Source organism: Rhinolophus sinicus, chromosome 5 (genome assembly GCF_057876585.1).
Source record: "Rhinolophus sinicus isolate RSI-liver-muscle chromosome 5, RSI-T2T, whole genome shotgun sequence".
In the NCBI taxonomy this organism is placed as follows: Eukaryota; Metazoa; Chordata; class Mammalia; order Chiroptera; family Rhinolophidae; genus Rhinolophus; species Rhinolophus sinicus.
In genome coordinates this window covers 47,986,926-48,011,920 of record NC_142505.1, presented here as the reverse complement: position 1 = coordinate 48,011,920, position 24,995 = coordinate 47,986,926, and the positions used below count along the sequence as shown (strand labels likewise).

Here is a 24,995-nt window from a genome sequence, read left to right as displayed (position 1 = left end):
GTGGACAGGGAGGGCTCTCTGAGGAGACCACCTTGTTAAACAGATACTGGAACAGTGAGAGGATACCAACTATATGAAGGTGGGATGGATAGGGTGCCAGGCAGTAGGCACAGTGTGTGCAAGGGCCCTGCGGTAGGGAGGACCTTGGTACACTTATGGATGGAAAGAAGACAGGTGAAGCTGAACTGCAGTAAACGAGGCAGGTGAGTGGTAACAGGGTGAGTTTGGAGGGTGAGCGGGGCCGATCTCATGCCAGAATAAGTTTTCTGGTTTTATTCAAAATGCAACAGGAAACGCTGGCAGCCTTTTAAGAACGGGTGGCCATGACCAAAGTCAGTTTTCTCCATGCTCCTCTAGGGGCTGCCTCTTCTGTGAATAACTCCCATCCTGAATTTCCAAGCAGCATAGTCGATGAAGGAGCTGGCATTCCTGGTCTGTGACCTAGCTCTGCCTCTCTAAGGGTGACCTGGAAGCTCCCAGCTTGTTCTCTGTCTCTAGAGAATGGCATAATTACCCTGAAGGATGTTGCAAGGGCTAAAAAGATTTTGTGCATGTGTACACACACTCACACCCACACAAGGCCCATCACAAGAAGACTCTCAAGTGATCGTTTTTCACTTGTTCCCTGTGGCTCTCTGTTCTTCCTCTTCCTCAGGTCACAAAGGTGAACAATGGAGAGAGGCTGGAGTCAAGATGTCTCAATTCTAAAATATTTGGATAAATTGAAAGATAGCACATGTCCTGGCTGGGAAAATGAAATATAGAATATTTGATCTGTTTAAATTAATTCATGAGTTTAATGCAACTCCATGTAAAATCTCAAATTTTTTCGAACTGAAAATATCAGTAATGACAGCTGACATTTATTGAGTATTTACTATGTGCCAGGCATTGAGATTGTAAGGCAGGTCTTACTCTTATCTGCGTGTTATAGACTAAGATCCTAAGGCCTAGAGGGGATAAGTAACTTGCTAAGGTCACCAAGCTGGGAAGTGTTGAACCTGAATGGTTCCAGCTCAATTCCAAAACCAGCACTGTTAACCCCTGATTACCTAGGATGTCTATGGACACATAAACCAGTGTGGATATCAAATGATATTCCGAATAAAAGAAGACTCCATGAGGGGAATCTAGCCATGTTAGATCCTATTTTAAAGAACCAATATTTAGATCCATATGGTGGTATCTGCTTAAACTGAGGCTTATGAAAGGAAATGGAGACTTCAGAAATAGATCAACCTGAGATATGGGATATGGAAGCAACCTAAGTGCCCCTCAATAGACGATCAGATAAAGATGTGCTACATATATACAATGGAATATTACTTGGCCATGAAAATGAATGAAATCTTGCCCTTTGCAACAACATGGATGGACCTAGAGGGTATTATGCTGAGTGAAATAAGCCAGAGACAAACAAATGCCATAAGATTTCACTTACATGTGGAATCTACAGAGCAAAATAAATGAACAAAACAAACAGACTCATAGATACAGAGAACAAACTGATGGTTGCCAGATGGAAGGGGGTTTGGGTGGATGGGTGAAAAAGGTGAAGGGATTAAGAAGTACAAATTGGTAGTTATAAAATAGTCACAGAGCTGTAAAGTACAGCATAGGGAATATAGTCAATAATATTGTAATAACTATGTATAGTGCCAGGGGGGTACTAGACTTATCGGGGGATCACTTCATAAATTATATTAATGCCTAACCACTATGCTGTAACCTGAAACTAATATAAAATAATATTGAATGTAAAAAAAAAACAAAAAACAAAAACACCACAGATAGATCAACCAACATCAAAAGCTTAGCATAAAAGTAGATTTTACTAAACAAAGGCTAAGGGAAGAATTATTTAATAAATGATGACTGCATAAGCAATAAAAACTGGTGATGGTGGTGGTGAGTTAAACCCATATTTTACTTCACACAGCAAAATAAACTTGGGAAAGATAATCATCAAAATATAAACTATAAAATGATATTGTAGAAAGCTAGCAGAAAATAAACTATCAGATGGGTAGAAGAAAGCTCACTTTGTCAGCATTGAAGCAATAAAAATAATCACAAAGGACTATAATGACACATTAAACATTAAAGCAAAAAAGAACACTGGGCTGGGAAATATTTGCATCATTGATGATACAAGAATAGTATTTATCATATAAATAATGCTTACTCAAAGTCAGAAGAGGTTCAAGTCCCCAACAGATGGATGAATATGTACACATTATTCACAGAAAGAGGAATACAGGTGGTAAATGCATGGAAAAACATTCATTTTTAAAGACGTCTAAGAGATGCTAAAGTAATCTTGAACTACCAATAGACATTACTAAATTAGAAGAAAAAAAGAGATGGTACCCAATGCTTACAAATGTATATTAAGCTTCTTACACTTGTTCCTGGGAGGTGGCAGAATGAGTGGCCCAACTCTTTGGGAAAAGTCCTTCCGCACTGTGGAGCAAGACCACTCTGCCGTTCCTTATCCTTCCACCTAGATGTGTGGCTGCCAGGAATTTGTCCCAAGTGGGCAATTAAAGGCTATATTAGCAAATAATTGTAAAGAACCCAAATATGCCCTATTAGGAAACTGAAAGGATGAGGATACCCGCACCCCTCAAAAATGAATCACGTGAACAAAAGAAAAATGTGAGTAGCAAACAAATGAGAATGTGTAGTAGCAACTATGTAAAAACATGTATATAAGGAGGGAGGTTTTACTGCGTGAAAAGTTGCACTCCGTAGCTATGGCTACATTTTTTTACATTTTTCTTTCTCTCTGGTTGTCATATTGTCTTTTCAGTGGTGGCAAATTTTTTTAAAAAAATCTGGATTCAAATCCAGCCAGCAGCGTGATTTTGAGCAAGTTTGTAAAGTGGGGTAGTATTTCCCAGGGCAGTGGTGAGGTCAGTGGGAAGTGGCCTGAGCCCGCATCTGGAACCACAGACCTCCTTGCGGTGGGGGCGCCTCCTCCTTCCTGAAAGCCAGAAGCCATCAGCACTCTCCTGGGTCTCAGAGGCGCGGGGGCTCCCTACTGGAGGGAAATTTCCAGAGCAGGTGGGGAGGGGGGTGTCCCACCGGCACCTGCGCTCGCTGGGTAGAGGGCGAGCTCAGGGAACATAACCGCCCGTTTCGGGGCCTGTTGCAGCCACCTTCGAGCTTCTGTCCCGACCCCCGGCCCCGGCTCTCCTGCCGGAATTCGGCAGCCGTCTTGTGCCCCCTCACTGGGGCCCCGAGCGACAGGAAAACTCGGATTTACAGGACGCCTCCTGCGGAAGCCTGGAGACATCGGGTGCGCCAGCGGGGCCGGAGTCTGACTTCGCAGACAGGGGGCACTTGGGTGCCAATTTAGGTCTCAAAGGACGCGCCAGATTCCCCGACGTGGGCCAAGCGGGTGGACGCAGCTCTCTCTAACAGAGACACGCGCCCATCTGGGATCCCGCCGCCGCTCCGTCCGTTCCTTTGCTAATGCCATCTTGCCAGAGGCGGTCACGTGCGGAAACCAGCGGCGAGCTTTGCCCGGGCCCAGACGCCAGGACCGACACGAAGACGCCACTGGGTTCCCTGGGCTCCGTCCACAACCCGAAGTGAGGTGCGCGGGCCCTTCCCTCGTAGGTCGGAGTAGGGACGGGGTGGGCGCAGGGTCCCTGGGGGCGCGTCTGCCAGTCGGGGCACGTCAGCGCGGGGCCGCAGCGCCGTCTGGGCCCGAGGCGCCGCCGCGTGCCCTGCGCTACGGCCTTGGGGGTGTCCGCGGCAAGTTGTGGGCTCGTGCCACGAGGGGCGGGGGTGGCTGGCGGTGCTGGACCCCCAGCACCTCAGTCAGCGGATGCCTCGCAACCAGCGAGGCCCCAGCTGGGAGGGACGGCTCGAGGGCGGGTTGGGGAGGCCGGGCCGGGGGGCGCCACGCGCGCGGCGCGAGGGGCGCGGGCTGCCGGGAGGAGCGCGGATGGGGTGGGGGGGGCGCGGGCGCATGCGCCCTGAGCCCGTGCCATATTGGAATGAGTCGGAGCGCGGAGCGCCGCCGCCGCCGCCTCCGCCGGAGCGCGGGTGGAGGGGGGCGGGGAGAGCTGCCTGCCGCCCCGCTCCGCCGAGCCCAGCAGGAAGGAGGGCGCGAGCGGGCGAGCGCAGGCGGCGCGAGCGAAAAAAGCGCCCGTGCAAGGGAGCGAAAAGAAGGAAAGAAAGAAAGAAAACGAGCGCGAGAGAGGGAAAAGCGAGCGATTGAGGAGCGCGCGCGCGAAAACTCCCGGCAGGTAAAAAAGCGGGGCTGCCGGCTGGGCCTTCCCGCGCCGCGGCCTGAAGGGGCGGCGGCGGCGCTGGGGCGGGGGACCGCGCGGTGCCCCGCTCGACGCGGCCGCGCAACTTTGCCAACGAAAAACCGCCGGGAGCCGAAGGGCAGCGGGCGCGCAGGCTGAGGCGCCAACGGGCGGCGGCGGCACGTTGGGGGCGGGGGCGGGCGGGGGGGAGCGCGGCGCCCGCGCGCGGCCTCGCGCGGCCCGCGCGCCGGCCGGCCGGGCTGCAGGAGCGCGCCTGGGCGCCTCGCCGCGGCGGCGAGCGGCTGCGGCGGCCAGCAGCCCCAGGCGGACAGCGCGGCGCGCGAGTCTCGCGGGCGTGAAAGGAAAGTGGCCGGACGGCGGCACCGGCAAGCTCCCAAGTTCCCGGAGCGCTGGGCCCGCTGCTGCGCGCCCCTCCCGGCGCGTCCCGAGCTCCCGCCCGCCGAGCCCCCGCGGACCCGCCCCCCGGGCTCGCTCTGGGGCCGGGGCGCGAACCCGCAGCAGCGTCCGGGGGCGCGCTGGTCCGAACTTCGGAGGGCCGAGGTGGCCGCTGCGCGGTGGCGGAGCGTCTAGCGGCTGCCGCAACCGGTTGCTTCGGGCCAGCGTGGTGGAGTGCGCCGGGCCTTCCCGGGCTGCGTGCGAGCGTTCTGGGGCTCGCCGGGCCCCGAGCTGCCACTTGGGAGTCCGTGACCGTTTCGATTTCTGTTCTCGAAGTCTGGTTTTGGACATCGAGAGGAGCCTGGGGAGAGGCGAACAGAGTGTTCTGAGAAGCAAGGCCTGCTCCGAAGGGGGCAGAAACGCCTTCTGAGAACAAATTCCCGCGGAAAGGATGTATGTTAAGTTTTTCACAAGATGTCAACTGTTCGCTGCGGTCTAAAACTAAGCTGTAAAACACGGGTCACCTACAGGGCTTGTGAGTTGCTGGGAGTTGGGGGTAGGTCACTCCTGCCAGAGACCGGGTTTTTGTTTAGTGGGGGTTATTCTCTGCAGGCCACTCAAAGCAGTGCTGGTGACCCGTCCCACGTCATGTTTCGTGAGTCCTACTTAGCAGTGACATAGTTTGATAACCAAGTAAACATCAAAGAAATGTGAAAGGAAACAAGATGGATTTTGTCAATCCCTGCATTGTCTTCTCTTTAAACTGTATTTTTAAGGTGTTATATTTACTTTATTGCATCGGAAGTAAAATGCATGAAAATGTAATTTTCATTTGCCAGCTGTCTTGAGAGGAGGAAGATGAGTGTGTCTTCGTGTGTGCTCTTTGGGGCCTTTTGGCCCCGTGGTTTGAGGGGTATGTTGAATCATTCTAGGCCACAGGTAGATTCAGAGTTCACATTTGTTTACAATGTCAGAAAAGTAACGGCCTGGTGGAAACGGGAGTGGCCCAAGATCAGGAAACAGTTCTGTTACTACCGTTGTCATTTACTAGCCACATTATTATGGGTAGTCTCTTACCCTTAATAGGTTTGGTTTTACTTATTTGCAAAATTAGAGGATTGAATGGATCATCTTTCTGTGTGCTTTGGTTCTAAAACTTGGCGACTTTTTAAAATGAAACATTAAAAAAATCACATTTGAAAGGTCCTACCTAAAAGGATTCACAGTATGCATCTTTATTAAAATACATTTAGGAAAAACATCTTGGTAGCTATAGCTAGGATGATTTTATATTTTATGTCATTACCTGCGTAAGACATTTAAAAATATTTTTTAGTGTTTTTAAAATTATCTTAAGTTTTTTTTATTGAGGTCTACTTTGCAATAAGAGCTTTAAGAATACAGTTCAACGACTTTTTACGTGTGTGTGTGTCCTGATAACCACACTCAGATCAAGGTATAGAACATTTTCAGCTTCCCAAGGGGCTCCCTTTATATTCCTCCCATTAAGTAAACGCTTCCTGCCTCCACAAGGCACCACTGTTTTGACTCCTATCATTACTGATCAGGATTGCTTCAAAACAGGACCCTTTTGAGGGTGAACGGGGCCAATATTAATAATTAAGCTGAAGGACAACAGGTGTATAAACCTGGAGTTACAGTCATTGCTCTGTGACCCTAAATACTTTTATAACAATTGTTATAGTTTTCACTATCTAGAATAACTAAAAATTCTGACCCTGGAGACTTCTTAATCAGAGGTCACTTTTTAGCTGAGGCAGTATTTTGCAGGTTTGAACCTGTCCTTCTGGGGAGGCCTTGTGGTCACAGGCCCAGTATTAATCTATTACTTCCCATTTTTGGAATACAGGTATTATATTTGCTGACATGAACTTTCCCAACAAGTCAGAGTTTAGGTGTCAGTAGGTGAATCAGTTCCTTAAAGCCAGGAATTTGCTGAGAAAATTGAATGAAAATTGATTTTTTAAAAGTTCAGTGAATTAAAGAATGTGGGTATAAAGCTTTCAACAACCTTTTAAATGACAGCAATTAACTTGATTTATATATGCAGGATATTCAGTTGGCTTTTGACATAATTAAAACTCTAGCAATGAAAGCAAAAACAAAAGGTAACTAAATTGTCAGGTGTAATTTAAAAAAAAATTCAACATAATAAAGATAGCTTTTTGTATTAGATCTCTAGGAAGTTAGGTTTTTTATATTCTCCACTGAAGCAAGTACTTCAACAATTTTCTTATCCTTTTTAAAAAACATTCTTGTACCTTTTCTTGTTCTGCTGCTGAAGGAGAGGTGTTAGAGGCTGTGTGTTTTTCACTGTGAGGATATCTGTGAAAATTGGGAACAGTGTAAGGCCTGTAGTAGGAATGTACGGGGCATAGTCCACAAAGTTCAAAGATTTTCTTTTTGTGACATAATTTTGTTTTTCTGTGACTAAGTTAGCTAGCCAACTGGCTAACAACTAAACTGAATTTGGTCATTCTACCCCAAGATTCAAGAGAGTAATTGATTATTGAGTTATTGATCCTCCTTGTTTTGTATGTGGCTCTTTGTAGATTTCTTAGTTTTTGCGTTATTAGGTATTTAATTTAAAACAGATTAAAAATTTATGAATGCAACTAAAGAGATGTACAATGAGAAACAAAATACATATAAAAGAGAATTTCCTCTTTTGGTATTTGTTTCCTTGTAAACTCTGATTTTTCTCTTTCAAAATACTTTGCCTATCCATAATCTTGCTGCTTCTGTAGGGTATTTTTGTTTTAACAGTGGTAACTAGACTGGACTTAGCTATAGAATGATGGTGTAGAAGCAGATATTGTTTGACTCTGAAGTCTGTAGAAAAGGTGAACTTTCTAAACTTCATTGGTTTTTTTGATGATGTCATGTTATGTTCACATTAAATAAATGGATACAATCCAAAAAGCAGAAGACAATTCTGTAGGTAGGTAATTTGAATGCTAAATGTTTTTATATTAAAAATTTTCTGTCTTACAATTTCCTGAAACTTTACTTTCTGTAATTATTTGGCGGGTAGCCAATATTTCAGGATAATTTAAGTGAAAATAAAGGAACATGTAATCAGTAAATGGTACCTCTTTGTTATGGCAGGAAATTTTTCTTTCAGTAAATTACATTTGTTATCTGACTGTGACGTTTTATAATTGAAAAAAATATTTTTCCTTATACATAGTCGTTAAATTGGATGAAAGTCTCTGGGGATTTTGGTAACCTGGGAGATTTTGAACCATTAGACTTTGGGGAGTGGGATTTTGATATGACTGTATGCTGCTTCAAGTGGTACTAGCCCCATTGGAAAATGATTTAAAATAGAAAGGATGTGGTCAGGTTGTTGCAAGTTCATTTTTAAACTTTACAAAAGTGGGAGAGAGGATAAGAACAAAGATAAGTTATTAATAGAACAATTATGACTTCACTACAGAAGTTTTAGCAAATTTGATTGTAAACCTTTGGCTATATGTAACTCAGAGGTACCTGAAGATTACTATACAATTATTTTCTAGTTTCTTTTATTCAAGAAGATGTTTATAACCTTATTCAGCTCTCTTTATCTTTAGATGATCACTCAAGGACATAATTGAAAAACAAGCAATCTAATCTATATATTGTGCTAAATGATTATGTTAAATCCCTTCTGAACTTTGTGGTCTGATAGCTGTGTAGCTTCAGAGCCACGCACTTGGCTGTACATGAAGAGGCGATACGGTGGCATTTCTGTCTGTGCTGCATGCAGGTTCCTTTGGATGCTTTTGCTTAATCTAGAGAGAGGTTAATTACAGGACTGATTCGGGGCGCATAGGGTAGTTGAGAGTATCTGGTTGGTCTAGGAAAGTTGGTTCTGGTTTGAGATGACATTTGGAGAGTCTTAGATGAAAGATGGAAGGTGGTTTGTTGTCACTTGGAGGTGCAAGACAGTCACGTATTTGGAATGACAACATGAGATGGACTGAGAAATTTAGCAGTTATTAAAATACCTCAAGAGTTTCTCCTGCTGTAATTCAATTTAAAGTGTCTGTCAACAAGCACTTTGATTAGAATTCCAAATTATTATTAATTTTTTTTTTACCCTGAATAGTTTTTTATTTATTTATTGGGGTGACAATTGTTAGTAAAATTACATAGATTTCAGGTGTACAATTCTGTATTACATCATCTATAAATCCCATTGTGTGTTTACCACCCAGAGTCAGTTCTCCTTCCATCACCATATATTTGATCCCCCTTACCCTCATCTCCCACCCCCCACCCCCGTTACCCTCTGGTAACCATTAAACTATTGTCTGTGTCTATGAGTTTTTGTTTCTTGTTTGTTTGTCTTGTTCTTTTGTTGTTTTGTGGTTTATATACCACATATCAGTAAAATCATATGGTTCTCTGCTTTTTCTGTCTGACTTATTTCGCTTAGCATCATACTCTCAAGATCCATCCATGTTGTCACAAATGTTCCTATATCATCTTTTCTTACCGCCAAATAGTATTCCATTGCGTATATATACCACAACTTCTTTATCCATTCATCTATCGAAGGACATTTTGTTGTTTCCATGTCTTGGCCACTGTAAACAAAGATGCAATGAACATTGGAGCACATATGTCTTTATGTATAAATGTTTTCAGATTATTTGGGTGGATACCCAGGAGAGGGATTGCTGGTTCATATGGTAATTATATTCGTAATTTTCTGAGGAACCTCCACACTGCCTTCCATAACGGCTGCACCAGTCTGCATTCCCACCAACAGTGTATGAGGGTTCCTTTTTCTCCACAGCCTCTCCAACACGTGTTACAATTTGTCTTGTTGATGATAGCCATTCTGACTGGGGTGAGGTGATACCTCATTGTGGTTTTGATTTGCATTTCTCTGATGATTAGTGATGTTGAGCATTTTTTTTTTTTTTTTTTTTTTTTAATTGGGGAAGGGGAACAGGACTTTTTATTGGGGAACAATGGTCAAATTGTTGTCCTTTCAATCTTAGTTGTGGAGGGTTCTGTTCAGCTTCAAGTTGTTGTTCTTTCAGTCTTAGTTGTGGAGGGCGCAGCTCAGCTCCAGGTCCAGTTGCCATTGCTAGTTGCAGGGGGGCACAGCCCACCATCCCTTGCGGGAGTCGAACCAGCAACCTTGTGGTTGAGAGGACACGCTCCAACCAACTGAGCCTTCCGGGAGCTCAGCGGCAGCTCAGCTCAAGGTGCCGTGTTCAATTTTAGTTGCAGGGGGCAGAGCCCACCATCCCTTGCGGGAGTCGAGGAATTGAACTGGCAACCTTGTGGTTGAGAGCCCATGCTCCAACCAACAACTGAGCCATCCCGGAGGCAGCTCAGCTCAAGGTGCCGTGTTCAATCTTAGTTGCAGGGGGCAGAGCCCACCATCCCTTGCGGGACTCGAGGAATTGAACTGGCAACCTTGTGGTTGAGAGCCCACTGGCCCATGTGGGAATCGAACCGGCAGCCTTCGGAGTTAGGAGCACGGAGCTCTAACCGCCTGAGCCACCGGGCCGGCCTGAGCATTTTTTCATATGTCTATTTGCCATGTGTATGTCCTCTTTGGAGAAATGTCTCTTCAGGTCCTCTGCCCATTTTTCAATTGGGTTGTTTGTTTTTTTGTTGTTAAGTTTCATGAGTTCCTTGTATATTTTGGATATTAGCCCCTTGTCGGAGGAACTGTTTGCAAAATCTTCTCCCATTCAGTTGGTTTCCTCTTTATTTTGTCGATGGTTTCTTTTGCCGTGCAGAAGCTTTTAAGTTTCATATAGTCCCATTCGTTTATTTTAGTTTTTACTTCCCTTGCCTTTGGAGTCAAATTCATAAAATGCTCTTTGAACCCAAGTCTGTAAGTTTAGTACCTATGCTTTCTTCTATGCAGTTTATTGTGTCAGGTCTTATGCTTAAGTCTTTGATCCATTTTGAATTAATTTTGGTACATGGTGACAGATAGCAGTCCAGTTTCATTCTTTTGCATGTGGCTATCCAATTCTCCCAGCACCATTTATTGAAGAGGCTGTCTTTCCTCCATTGTATGTTTTTAGCTTCTTTGTCAAAAATTATCTGTCCATATTTATGTGGTTTTATTTCTGGGTTCTCAATTCTATTCCATTGGTCTATGTGTCTGTTTTTCTGCCAATACCATGCCGTTTTGATTATTGTAGCCCTGTAGTACAAGCTAAAGTTAGGGAGTGTGATGCCTCCAGCATTGTTCTTTTTTCTTAGGATTGCTTTGGCTATTCGGGGTCTTTTGTGGTTCCAAACAAATCTGATGATTTTTTGTTGTATTTCTTTAAAAAATGCCACTGGGATTTTGATGGGGATTGCATTAAATCTATATATTGCTTTGGGTAATATGGCCATTTTAACTATGTTGATTCTTCCAGTCCATGAGCACGGAATGTCTTTCCATTTCTTTGTGTCTTCTTCAATTTCTTTCAAAAATGTCTTATAGTTTTCAGCATATAGGTCCTTCCCATCCTTGGTTAAGGTTATTCCTAGGTATTTTATTCTTTTTGCTGCAATTGGAAAAGGAGTTGTTTTTTGTATTTCTTTTTCTGAGATTTCATTGTTAGTATATAGGAAAGCAATGGACTTTTGTACGTTGATTTTGTAGCCAGCAACTTTACTGCATTCGTTGATTGTTTCTAATAGCTTTTTGGTGGAGTCTTTAGGGTTTTCTATATATAGCATCATGTCATCTGCAAAGAGTGATAATTTAACTTCTTCCTTCCCAATTTGGATGCCTTTTATTTGTTTCTCTTGCCTGATTGCTCTGGCAAGGACTTCCAACACTATGTTGAAAAGCAGAGGTGATAGGGGACAGCCCTGTCGTGTTCCTGAACGTAGAGCGAAGGGCTTCAGTTTTTCACAATCCTGAATAGTTTTAAGAAAAGTGTTTGAGATGGCTGCTATGTAATATATGCTGAGTGGTAAGACTACTAGTGAATTACCACAGTTTTTCATTTTTTTTCTCTTTAATTTGCTACCCAGACTAGGGTCCTTGCTTGTCTCCCGAGTTTTTGCTAGTGTTCTTTCTTGTGGATCAGTTCCTATAAAACATGCATTTTCCATGTTAAAAATAGTATATGGTAATTTGGAATCATAATTACAAGAAACCATTTTGGCTCATTTTTACTTGTGTCATTATAAAATAACCTTGGAGTGATTAGATGATGATAGCACAGACACACTTAACATACTGCCTGTCTAGAACATAGTGAATAATGAGGAAGTAACTTTTCATTATTTTTAAAATTAAAAATTTTTTTAGGTGTGGCAAAATATACATAACATAAAATTTACCATTATAAAGTGTACAATTCAGTGGCATTAAGTATGTTCACAATATTGTGCAGTTGTCACCACTATCCATTTTCAGAACTTTTTCTTTCATCTTCCCGAACTGAAATTCCGTATCTATTGACGGTAACTCCCCATTCACCTCTCTCCCCAGCCCCTGGCAAGCACCGTTCTACTTTATGACTCTTATGAATTTGACTGCTCTGTCTACCTCGTATAAGAATCATACAGTATTTGTCTTCTTGTGAGTGGCTTATTTCACTTAGCATAATGTCCTCACGGTTCATCCATGTTATAGCATGTGTGTCAGAATTTCCTTTTGAGGAAATACATTTTTAAAAAGATTTCCACAGCTGGTAAAATGAGGTCACAGCACCCTGTACACTGGGACTCATTCATCTCCCTTGGAAGAGCTCTGTAGGCAGCCGGCAGAGCTGTGAGGACCAGCTACCTTTCCTTAGATGCGGTTTCGACACACTTGGTTATTGGAACGAGAGAGATGGAAGCAGAATATGACCACAGGGTGGAAGACAGGGAAAGTGTAAAAGCAAAGGTCTTTACAGTCTGATCTCTTTTGGATAGGGACAGAGAGTCTTGTGGGTCTTGGGATACCATCTTACTGTATAATCACTGATGGTCACTCTATCCAGGACAGTTAACCAAAAAAGTGTGTGTGTTCAGAATTGTAAATAAGCCTTCAGCTATCTGAGAGGCATGATTATTCAATGACTCATTCCCCAGCTGTTCCGGTTAGTAGAGGTTTTGCTGTATTTCACTCTCTTTTCTGTGTTAATGGAAAACTAGTGAGTATTTAAAGAGGCTGAGTAGCCTACATAATAATATAATAATGATACCATACAACTAATGCTTTATATTTTAGATTTATTATATTACTTTAACTCTATTTGTGAAATATGGATGTCCAGTCATAGATGGAGAGAAGGCACGTTTGACAAAATTAAGGATTATGAATTGAGCAGTTAATCACTTTGAGAATGGCTTAAGAGGTTAAGTTCTTTCATTATTTTCTCTTACTGTTATTTCTAATTACCTGTATTAGTGTAGACACCTTAGAGTACCTCTTGCGCACCTCCCTGCTTCCATCTTGATTACGGTGCTTTTGACTATCTTGAAACCCTTGAAGAAGTGACAGTGTCATGAAGCAGGCCTGATTTGTGTGGGCCTTAAATTACTGATTAGTTCTTAAGAAAATCAGAGTGGTTAATTGTTCTCTAGAGTTAGTAAGGCTTTTCTGAAAATATGTTTCTTATGCAATATGCTGTCCTCAGAGTACCAGTGAGACCTTGTTTTACATCATTCTATCCTTATTATTATCATTATACTCCTGAATTGACAAATATTTTGAAAAGTTGAGTTTGTTAATTTGTAAAATACGGAAATTCTAAGTAAATTGTTGTAACAGACATCCTTTCCTTTTTTAAAAAAAACAAACTGATAGGTTGGTGTTCTTTCCAGGAATATGGTTTCCTTTTGGTTTTTTCATTTTTATTGAGCAAAATGGGTAGCAGTAGCTGGTCTATCTAGTAGCTAAAGTTAGAAATGTGAAAAACTGGGTGTTTTGTTGTTATGGTCATTTATGGCATCTGAGCCTCTTGACCTCTTAACGTAATTAATACTTATTATTTTTGTTGTGTTTCGCTTTAAAAGTTGGTTTTCCAGTCCTCAATCATGAGTTATGTTTGCATTTAAAGTATACATAGTTTTTATTGTTGTTAATACAAGCAACACTGTACATACTGGGAAGTACACTTAGATCTTCCCTAGGCATTAACTATACCTGGTTTACTTTTAGGGCACAGGGGGGGGCTCCTGGGTATAAACCGAGAGAAGCTTTAAATGACTCTGTTGCCAGACCCCGTTGGGAATAGTGGCTGTGACAAGGGAAACAGAGGGCGCTCCTGGCCTCCCCTTTTTGAGTGGGTCTCCCTTCTGTGCAGTGAGTGCTTGAGGAGAGCTCCTGGGCTCCTATAGCTGCACCCAGGGCCTGAGACACAACAGGGATCTGAAGACACTGGTCCCTGTCCTCCTTCCTCAGCCATTGACCTTTACCCTGATTTTGGCTTCCTATTAACTTTATCTGAAAGAAGCTCTTTCCAGAACATCTCTACTAGTGAAATCTTAGGTTCTGGTGCTGGATTTTCCCTGTCTCATCCTTGACCTCCTTGTGACCTCCTTTTCCTCTCAGAGTTCCAGCCCCTCAAGCCGGAACCATTGTCTAATCTTTCGTTTGCTTCCTGGCCAATACCCTTTACTCTGGCCCTCTTGCCCTTCTTTGGCCTCTCCTCTGTAGAACACCACCCCCAACCAGTCCAGCCTGTGCTCTCTCTGCTCCTGGACACAGACTACCCCAAATTCAGGGTCTCCTCTTGAAGTGGCCCTCGATAGCTCCACACGGTCCTTCTTTTTGCTTTCTGTGACCTTTCAAACCCTCTCTTATTTCTCTTTACATCTCTCTCCGTGGGCTCATCCATATTTAGACTTCACCTAGCCCTGCTGCCCTCCTACACCTTTCTGCTGAACTTCAGATGCTTATGTTCTCTGCTGTTTGAACCTGTCCACTTTGGATGCCTCACTGGCCCCTCAAAATCTGCAGGTCCCTAACAACCCTTTACCCTAAAGCTGCTATTCCTCTAGTAGGCCTATCTGCCTGGATCTCTTTCTTTACATTCCTCCTCAGTGATGGTGTTTGTTTTGTCCCCTGGCAGCTTTCCCCTGGAACTCGCAATCATATTCTTGAATTACCAACTTCTTAACTTAAGAACGTGCAGTTCTGACTCCTTGGCTTTCAAATATTTTGAAACTGTGGAACTCTTTCTTCAAATGAAATCTTTCTAAGAAGCCCAATATGTAAAATAAATAAAACTAGAGTTCTCCTGGTGGAGGAGGAGTGAAGGGCCAGCATCCTGTCCTGCCAGGTAGACCACCCAAGGCTCCTTACAACCTTCCCCTTGGACTCCAAATGGAGCTCCCTGGAGTTGCTGTCAGTGCCCTGCGGGCACTTTGCATGGTCGTGCCCCACCCCTTCCCCATTGGTTTTCTTTGGAAATATTTATTTTTATTGTGACTGATAAACATAATGTTAGTACCAGTGATAAATCCTGCCAAGGAAAAGGAAAGCCACTATAGAAAGTGAAACTGGGCATTAAAAAGAGCCAGCTCTATTAAATGCTTTAAAGTGCTCAAGGATTCCTTTCAAAATTTATGTCTCTACTGACTTTATCTTTCTCTCTTTAATGCTGCATTTCCACAACATGAATATTCTAGATAAACTTAGTTAGGATTTACTGTTTTTGTTTTGTTCATTTACCAGTATAGCAGGTTTATTCAACCCATGATATAACTAAAATGTTATATATTTGCAATGAAAAATATAAACCTTGTTCTGTTGCCTCCAATTGTCCCCCATCTCTTCTCCTCTTCAGTCCTTCCAACATACTGTGACCAGATAGATTTTTAAAAAACAAACTTGATTTTATCACATAAAGAATCCCACTACTAGCAGGGTAAAATCCAAACTCCTGAGGAAGGCGCACAGAATCCTCGAAGAGCTCCTCTCCAGTCACATACCCAGCTCATCTCCCCCAACATGTGCCCTCACTCCAGCGCCGAGACCACACGCCTCTGTAAATCCTTTCCTGTGGCTGTCCCTCTTCCTAGAGTGTCCTTCCACTAATGCAGTGTTCCCAAAATATCACTTGGGCATGTACTACTTGCATACTTTTTGCCATGTTTGATTACAATTATTTTAATATTTTAAAAATTAACTTTGAAAAATCTGACTTTTAACTTAAATTTTATAAAGTATTATTACATTTTAAAAATAAAAATAATGAAATGCAATTAATAATAAATTAATCAGTTTAGGCAATGATTTTTTTTTTATTCTGATATCAAAAGCAAAAGCAACAAAAGCCAAAATAAACAAGTAGGACTATATCAAATTAAAAAGCTCCTGCATAGCAAAGGAAACTACCAAAAGAATGAAAAGGCAACCTACTGAATGGGAGAAAATATCTGCAAATCGTATATCTGATAAGGGACTAATATCCAAACTGTATAAAGAACTCATAGAACTCAATCACACACACACAAATGACCCCAAATAATCTGATTTAAAAATGGGCAGATGATCTTCATAGACATTTTTCCAAGGAAGCCATAAGGATGGCCTACAGGTATGTGAAAAGATGATCAAGATCGCTAACCATCAGGGAAATGCGAATAAAAAACACAATGAGCTATCACCTCACACCTGTCAGAATAACTGTCATCAAAAAGACAAGAACTAACAAGTGTTGGTTAGGATGTGAAAAAAAGGGAACCCTTGTGCACTGTTGGTGGGGATGTAAATTGGTGCAGCCACTATGGAAGTCAGTGTGGAAGTTTCTCAAAGAATTAAAAACAGCTATCATATGCTCCAGCAGTTGCACTTCTGGGTATTTATCTGAAGGAAACGAAAACACTAACTTGAAAAGATACCTGCACCCCCATGTTCATTGCAGCATTATTTTCAGTAGCCAAAATATGGAAACAACTTAAGTGTTCATCAGTGGATGAATCAAGAAAGAGCTCGTAGTATATGTCTCCAGTGGAATATTATTCAGCCATAGATAAGAACGAAATCTTGCTGTTTGTGACAACACGGATGGATCTCGAGGGCATTCTGCCAAGTGAAATAAGTCAGCTAGAGAAAGACATACACTGTATGATCTCACTTATATGTAGAATCTTAAAAAAAAAAAAAAAAAAACCCCGAAAAACAGCCAAGCTCATAGATACAGAGAACAGGTTGGTGGTTGCCAGAAGTGGCGGATGTAGGTGGGAAGAAATGGGTGATTTGTTTTTGTTTTTAGTTTAAATAAATTGAATTAAAAAATGGTAAAAATAATGAAATACAAGTAATAAATCTAATCAGTTTATTAAAATACATTCCTTCTGTAAGGTTCTCAGCAAAGCCCTTTGTACTAAAAATTTTAAAAAATGTACCTGATAATAGGTGATATTAAAGAATTGTTGATTTTTTTTTCTTTTAGGTGTGATAATGGCATTGTGATTATGTAGGAGAATGCTCTTATTCTTGGGAGATGCAAGTTGAAGAGTTGTGAGGTGAGGTATTGTGATGTCTTCAACACTTTTCAAATGACATGCGCATTCATAGAAAGGTAAAGCAAATAAGGAAATTTTTAACAATTTTTGAATCTAGTGAAGAGTATTTGGAATTTTTTCAAAATCTCTATGTTTGAAGTTTTGATATATTTGAAGTTTTAACCCCAATTCATAATGGATAACACACAAACAGACACACATGAACAGAGTCACAGACCCACTTGTTAAAGTGACATTTAGACTATTGCATTTCATTGTTGTAGGAAAACCTAATAATTGAAGTTCTTAATAAGCCTTATTTCTGATGGAAGGAGAACTGACTCTGGGAGGTGAACATACAATGTGATATATAGATGATGTATTACAGAATTGTACACCTGAAACCTATATAACTTTACTAACAATTGTCACCCCAATAAAATTTAATTAAAAAACATTATTTCACCAATACCTGTGAAATTGCAGTTGCAAGTTTTATGTTAACTCGTTCCCCCTGCCCCCCCACACCCCCCATTCCACCTTAATAATCGTACATAAATACTTTAAAAGTGTCTTTGGTAGTCCATAAATTTTCTTGTGTTCCTCAGGAGGTTTGGATGTTGTATTTAGAGGAATGCACTAAGATCCCTGCCTGTTCTATACAACTCATGTCTTCTGTGAAGTCTTCCTTCCTGGACACCACAGGCAGGATTAACTACCTTTTGTCCTGGGCACTCTACATATTCCACTCTTATAAATATTACAATTGTAATTATTTGTTTAATGTTTCTCATCTCTACCAGACTGTGAGCTCAAGGTCAGAGACCCTGTTTTATTCCTCATCAGTACTTTACAGACAACCTTGCAGACAGTAAGTAGACAGTAGATAAATTGTAGCTGAATGAAGGCACAGAAGCAATACTACAGCACCACCACTTATAACTTTATTTCTACTTGAAAATGTATTGTGTTCTAAATGAGAAACTGTTATGTTTAATCAGATCCCATCTTGTCACTCCCAGGCTTAGAGCCTGCCAGTGGCTTTCCATAGTAATTAGAATAAAATCCAAAAACTCCTTTTGTGACCTGTAATGAAATGCCCTTTGTGATTTCTTCCTGCCCACCTCACTTTTCTGTCTGTCCTGAAACCCATCAGTATGTTTTTTCTGTCCCTCGAAGTGCGCCAAGTTTTGTTCTACCCAGTTCCTTTCATCATAGAGGGTTCAGGCCAGTGATGAAGCCTTCCCTACACATCTTTACCTCTACTCCCCAGGCACTCATTACTGTTTGGTTTTCTTCATGCGCTTATCTCTATATAAAATTATCTTTTAATTCATCTTAATATATTAATTTTCAAATTTTAATTTATTATAAAATGCTTTGAAGCCATACTGTAGAGAATATTAAAACCTCCTCGAGGGATGTTTTTCGTTATTGTTCCTTGTGGGAGAACCAGACAGTACACTAATGCGTTGTTCCTTCTATTTACCGCTGTAACTCCATGAAGACAGGAATTGGGTCTCTCGTAACCAGCATGGCGTCCCTGGTACTGAGGATAGTGCGTGGCAAATACATGTATGGCAAATACATGTATGTCAAATGGAGGTCTGAATAAACAACCAGCCTGTGATTGAGCTAGGAAATATGTTTTTCTAACTCCAGAGATGTTTGTACAGTGTTATAGTTTAGTTCTGAACGTTTAGAAATTTTTTAAAATGAGAAATCAGTCTTTTGTCATATTTTGCTACTTGGAGTGTCTATTTTGATTAATGTTTTAGGTTAGCAAAATTCCTTTCCTCAACTTCATTTTCTTTATATTAATTTATAACATCACTTTTCCAAGATAACTGCATATCTTTAGATCTTTGACAAATACATTTTCATTAGTAAAAATCAAATTGAAGGGCATCGTCATTTGCTTTACTTTTCGTGGTAGTAATTACAAAGAGGCAATCAGCAGTCTGGTTCTCTCTTGCTCTGGTGTGACTGATGAGAGCCTGTTGTTCACAGGTGCATGAGCCACAGGTTGAGCTTTAGAATCGAATCCAGTGGATCCACTGTTACTGAATCAGTGCTGTTACCATGGTGAGAACACTGATGATGGGCATATCTGGATGAGGACCTGGGGGTCCGAGATGGGGTGAGGCATCTGTACAGGTAGAAGAGAGTTGGATGGGCTTGGGCTTTGTCTACAATCTCTGCCCCCCTTCCACGAGCCAGTCCTGCTTAGAAATGGAGAAGTTTTGTAAATTTTGAAGCTATGGGGGAAAAAGTACTCTAGTTTTTTACTGAACTGAGTTTTAGCTGGGGAGAGCTTAGGAAATTTGGACTCTTCAGTAAGTCTCAAGTTCTTTGTTGGTCTAGAAACAAAAAGTTGCAATTTACAGACTTGTAGAGTTGGAATTATGGCAAAGAAACAGTATCACATTAACTTCCTTCAAGAAGTTATCCGAGAAAAAAAAGTGTAGTAGTCCCTCCTTATCTGTGGTTTTGCTTTCCGCGGTTTCAGTTACCTGTAGTCAACCGTGGTCTGAAAATATTAAATGGAAAATTCCAGAAATAATTCATAAGTTTTAAATTGTGCACTGACTAATTTGCGGGATGAAATCTTCGCACCGTCTTGCTTTGTCCTGCCTGGGAAATGATTCATCCCTTCGTCGAGGGTATCCACGTTATATATGCTGCCGGCCCAATAGTCACTTAATAGCTATCTTGGCTGTCACATCAACTCATGGTATCTCAGTGCGAATTTTCAAATAACCCTTATTTTGGTCCCAGAAGTAACCCTCAGTAATGTTCAAGTAACTCTTAATGGCTCCAAAGTGCAAGAGTAATGATGCTGGCAGCTTGGAGAATGCCAAAGAGAAGCTATAAAGCGCTTCCTTTAAATGAAAAGTTATGTATGTACAGATAAAAACATAGTGTATGTAGAGTTCGGTACTATCTGTGGTTTCAGGCATCCACTGGGGGTCTTGGAACATATACCTTATAGATAAAAGGGGGGTGCTGTATAGAAATCAGCAGGCGATTAGGGTTAGTCAAGTTCTTTATATTGTGAAAGGCTTTTTGAATAAAAGGACAGCCTCGCAAGTTGGGCCATCTAGTGTTTAAAGAACAGGTAAAAGAAACCGTGGCTTAAAGGCATGTTTTGACCAGAGGATTTGAAGAAGACTGACGATCAAGCAAATTACCGGTGGATAACGCCTAATAAATTTACACAGGGACTTTGCTTTCACAACCTCTCAGATTCTTCTGTTCATTCTTAGTGAAAAGGGCACTCCTGCTTGGCTAGTGTGCATACTAAGAATAGTCAGAAGTACTGGCCTCAAAGCAGATGTCAGGCACTGAATTTCCTTCTCCTGTGAAAATGACAGTACCCCTCCCTGGAGGCAGGAATGAAATTGCTGTGTTGGAAAGTTGTATTTTTTTCTCATTAGTGAATTGGAGTCACCATGACCCGATACCATAGAAATTCATTTAGTAAATGCTAAATAAGTGTGAGGGGAAGCAGTGGTGCCAAGGGTTTAGGGAATGCAGAATTGAGTAAGTTCCCTGCCCTGGAGAAGCTTGCAGTACTGGAATGAGACATGATACAGAACAGCTTGTGTTTAAGTGCTGTCAGAAGGTACAAAGTGCCTACTATGGAAGATATTTTGACGGGTGTGGGAAGGGGCTAACCTCTCTGTAAGGTGCTGTTTTGAGAAATAATTTTTGTGGGAGTAAATGTTAGGGAATAAGTGGTCTGTGAATACTTATTCATATATTGTTAGTGTAAGAATTTCTAATAAGCTAAAATATTTGTTTTTAATGGAGAAAAGGCCCAGTGTAAAATAAAAACTAACCCTGAACTTTTCCTTCAAATCCCTTTCCAAGCCTTTGTCTTTAGTGCTGCTTCCTCCTAAAGCTGCTTAACTTTGGTGAGGTTCCTGCCCACTCTTCCTCTTTGAGAGCAGTGGAGGAAGCCCAGAACTAGCTGGCTACAGTGATCCCCGTGCTGTGATACTTGAAACTGGAGGCAGCCCCACAGGGACCCTCCTGGACCTGGAGTGAGCAGCAGTCAGGGCACGGGACGGAGGGGAAACTGTTACCTTGTGTCATGAGCCTGCAGCTTGGCAAGAATTATAGTGTATCTTAAATGGGTCCCAAGTTTTTGCTTCGGTATTACCTGTTCAGCTCCCTTATTTGCTCTTTAATTGCTGAGGGGAGGGTATTATGCCGAGAGCTTGTTATATATGTCATTTGCTATTTTTTGATTTATAATTTTGTTTTTTTGTGAATTTTCGCTTTCCAATACAGATTCACCTTAAACTTCTTTCTTTTCATTACTAATTTAAAAAATAAGCTAGTTTTGGTAGAATGGTAGGAAAGGGACCAGAAAATTGAGTTCATGTCAGCCTGCTGGAGAATTTTGGTGGTGGAGTAGGAGGTTTTAGAAGAAATGAAGTGCCCTTTTATTACAGCTTATTACTTTTCTATTTATACTTTGAAGTTGTTGTTTGACATGTGCATATTACCCTTGACAATTTGCTTTTTAATGTAGTGATGTATGTAGTGTAATGGTCAGGAAGTTAATTTATTTTAAATTGCACGCTTTCTCCCAAGTGCTGAACTGCATTTGGGGGTACACCTTTTTCTGAAGGACTGCACATACATCACCTTGGCAGCCATCCACTTGGGGGGGCAGTCTTAGCCCTTCAGAGCACAGTCCGACACCTCGAAAAAGCGAGGTTTCCAAGTCCTGGAAATAGTTGTTATAGAGCCCCTGTTTCAAAGCTGATCTTTTTTATTCTTTGGTACTTACCCAGTCTCACTTTCGTTTATGTGTGATTCTTCCCTGTGGTATTTTCCAACCTTCTGTTGATCAGGCGCCGTCAACTGGGAGGGAGATGAGTAGAGACTGTTAGGTTGCATAGCAGCAGCAGCAGTTAGAGGCCCAGCATTACATCTGGGCTGAACATGAGGGTTCCTTCGAGAGGAAAACTTAGTATGTTCAAGACTCTCCATCTTAAGAAGATAAGGAAGTAAAAATATATTTTAGAAATGCTTCCATCAACTTTAAAATGTTTTGATGCTTGAAGAAGGGACTAGCTTCATTTATATCTGGACTTTATTACCTTGGTCCAAAAATGAAGGGAATGGGACTTCCAGATTCTTTCTAGTTTTAAAATTGCTCTTTACTCTAGAAAATTTACATAAGATTGTCTACTTAGAAATAGTTAATAAGGTAATACTCTATCCCTGATTTGAACAATTAAATAAAAACTGAATTTATAGATGCTTGTATATTTCTATACTATTTCCTTAATATTTCTATAAAATATTAAAATTTTTGTAAACCTGGCATGTTATACATTCGTTTTTCCCTATATTGACTACTGCAGCATGTTAATTTGCAATTATTAAATATTCTTTGGCTAAAGGCATTATATTCTCACCTGGTAGGAATCCTATAGAAATTTCTATTAGTATGAGTTCCAACAAGATTCAGGGACCAGCCCCTGACTTTTTAAGGATCATTTAGGAGTTCAAAATAAATATTCAGAAGTTACTCTGTGTCCTCACTGTGACCGAGCTGTCACCCGGTCTCATTTAGATGATTGCAGTAGCCTCCTGATTCCCGTTCTGCTGACCTGGCCCCCATTAGTCTACCCTTGACCCAGGGATCCTGTTAACAGGTAAGTTAGATGAGTGTTACTCCTCTGCTCAGAGTCTGCTGCTATAGCTGAAGCCTTTATTGTGTCCCACAGTCTCCCATGGCCTCGCTCCCCACTCCCAGCCTTCCTCCTTGTTACCTGTTCTGGCCACATAGGATTCCTGCGGTTCTTTCACATGCTAGTGGGGCTTCCTCCTTAGGGCCTTCGCACATATTGTTCCCTCTGCCTGGGATGCTCTTCCTATGATATGTGCATGACTAGCTCCTTCACTTCCTTGGGGTCTTTTTCCAGAAATCACCTCAGTGACCTGTGGTGTATTTAAAACTTCAACCCTCCTCCAACATTTCATATCCCTGCCCCTGCTTATTTTTTTTTCTCCTTAGCATTTATTTATTTATTTATTTAAAGTATTTTTTGTTTTGTTTTGTTTTGTTATTTATTGAGGAAGGGGAACAGGACTTTATTGGGGAAGAGTGTGTACTTCCAGGACTTTTTTTCCAAGTCAAGTTGTTGTCCTTTCAGTCTTAGTTGTGGAGGGCGCAGCTCAGCTCAGCTCCAGGTCCAGTTGCCGTTGCTAGTTGCTGCAACCTTGTGGTTGAGAGGACGCGCTTCAACCAACTGAGCCATCCGGGAGCTCAGCGGCAGCTCAGCTCAAGGTGCCATGTTCCATCTTAGTTGCAGGGGGCGGAGCCCACCATCCATTGTGGGACTTGAGGAGTCGAACTAGCAACCTTGTGGTTGAGAGCCCCGTGGCCCATGTGGGAATCGAACCGGCAGCCTTTGGAGTTAGGAGCATGGAGCTCCAAGCGCCTGAGCCACCGGGCCGGCCCTCTCCTTAGCATTTATTATCTCACACTGTGTATTTTACTTATCTGTCCTGTGCATTGTCTCTCTCCTCCACTAGAACATAAGGTCTTTGAGGATAGGGATTTTTGTCTGTGTTCTTTCCAACTAAACCTCCAGCACCTAGAACAGGGACTGGCCTGTAGTAGGTGCTCAGTAAGAAATTGTTGAATGAATGTTTCATAGCATAGGTCCCTGTCTTAGTCTGTGGATTATATAAATTCTGAATTTGGTGGGCTATTAGTCAGTGTCTAGTCAGGAAACCACCCTAGGTGCTTCAGTCAAAAGGTCCAATTCTAGGAATTGGATACGAAAGGAACAAAATTAAAACCATTATCCAAAGCCCACATCCCTCCATTTGTCCCCCTTGCTGCTCCCTCCAGCAGGAGGTCACTGCCACCGAGGAGGAACCTGTATTCCTGCCAGTGCTGCTGCCAGAGCCTGATGGGAGCACAGCTGACAAGGGGTGTGTGGGAATGTAGATTTCAGGCCTGATGATTCAGGGAGAGTCTAGGGGGGTATGTGTGGGGCGAAGTAGCAACAGAAACTATCCAGCACAGGTGGTATTTATTCAATTCATGTGTGGAGATAAACTTAGATGTAGGACGAACTAAATTCAGTAGTTTGGGCTGTGATTCCAAATTAATAGCACAGGGTAAGATCTTAAGATTGTGAGTGAAACATTAGAAAGCTAAGAATTAAATCCCAGCTTAGCCTACTCACATCCATGTGTTGAACCACAAAACTGAACTCAGTCTAGAAATGGAACATGACAGGAAACATGATCTTCACCGTGGCCGTGATCTCTTAGTGTGATTAATTGCTCATTTCCGTGACTTCAGTGAATCTGTGTGTTGGCCCAATTGTGTCCCAGATTAGATCTCTGTCACCTGAAGGATCATACTGGCCTCCCCTAATCTGATTACACAGTCATTACTCAGAGCCCTGCTGTCATTTGCAGGTCTCAGATGTGACAGGCTTGTGTTTGTGGCACCTCTGACTAAGTGCTCCTCCCTTTGCTACTCAAGTCAAGCTTTGTTCCCCACTCCCCCAGGAGGCACTGCCAGGATCTCAGGATCTCCTTGCTCCTCTCCTCCCTTTCTTTCTCTTCTGACTTTGTGAACAAGGACACCGAAGTCTAAATATACTTTCTCGCTAACTACATTCATATTCAGTGTTCGTCAGTATTTATGATATGAATCTATCACTGATAAGCTTATTTTTGATCAGGGATGGCAACATTTTTTCTCTCTCTAGATGTGGAGAGAGGCAATAGTGGAAATAGTAAGAATGGGTGGGACCTCTGTGTCCCTTGCCCTTTTCCCCACCTCCCTAAGCCCCAGTTAAGATTGGCTCAGGGATTTAGGTTGAGTGTGGGTTTCTTGGATGTGAATTCTGTCATTGATAGACCAAG

At 42.1% G+C, this 24,995-nt stretch overlaps 1 protein-coding gene across 6 annotated transcripts in view; it reads left to right on the top strand.

Moving 5' to 3' along the window:
* Window positions 1-3,474: 3,474 nt before the first annotated feature.
* Window positions 3,475-24,995, top strand: part of SFMBT1 (Scm like with four mbt domains 1) — a 107,380-nt gene continuing 85,859 nt past the window's right edge. Inside the window, exons 1-2 of one of the 6 annotated variants that reach the window (XM_019724279.3) lie at window positions 3,475-3,601; window positions 17,033-17,105. The gene's annotated coding sequence lies outside the window, so the exon portion shown is untranslated. Of the gene's footprint in view, window positions 3,602-4,004; window positions 4,260-4,550; window positions 5,112-17,032; window positions 17,106-24,995 lie in introns of those variants that run through there. The other 5 variants (XM_019724278.3, XM_019724276.3, XM_019724277.3 and 2 more) reach the window with 5 other exon arrangements.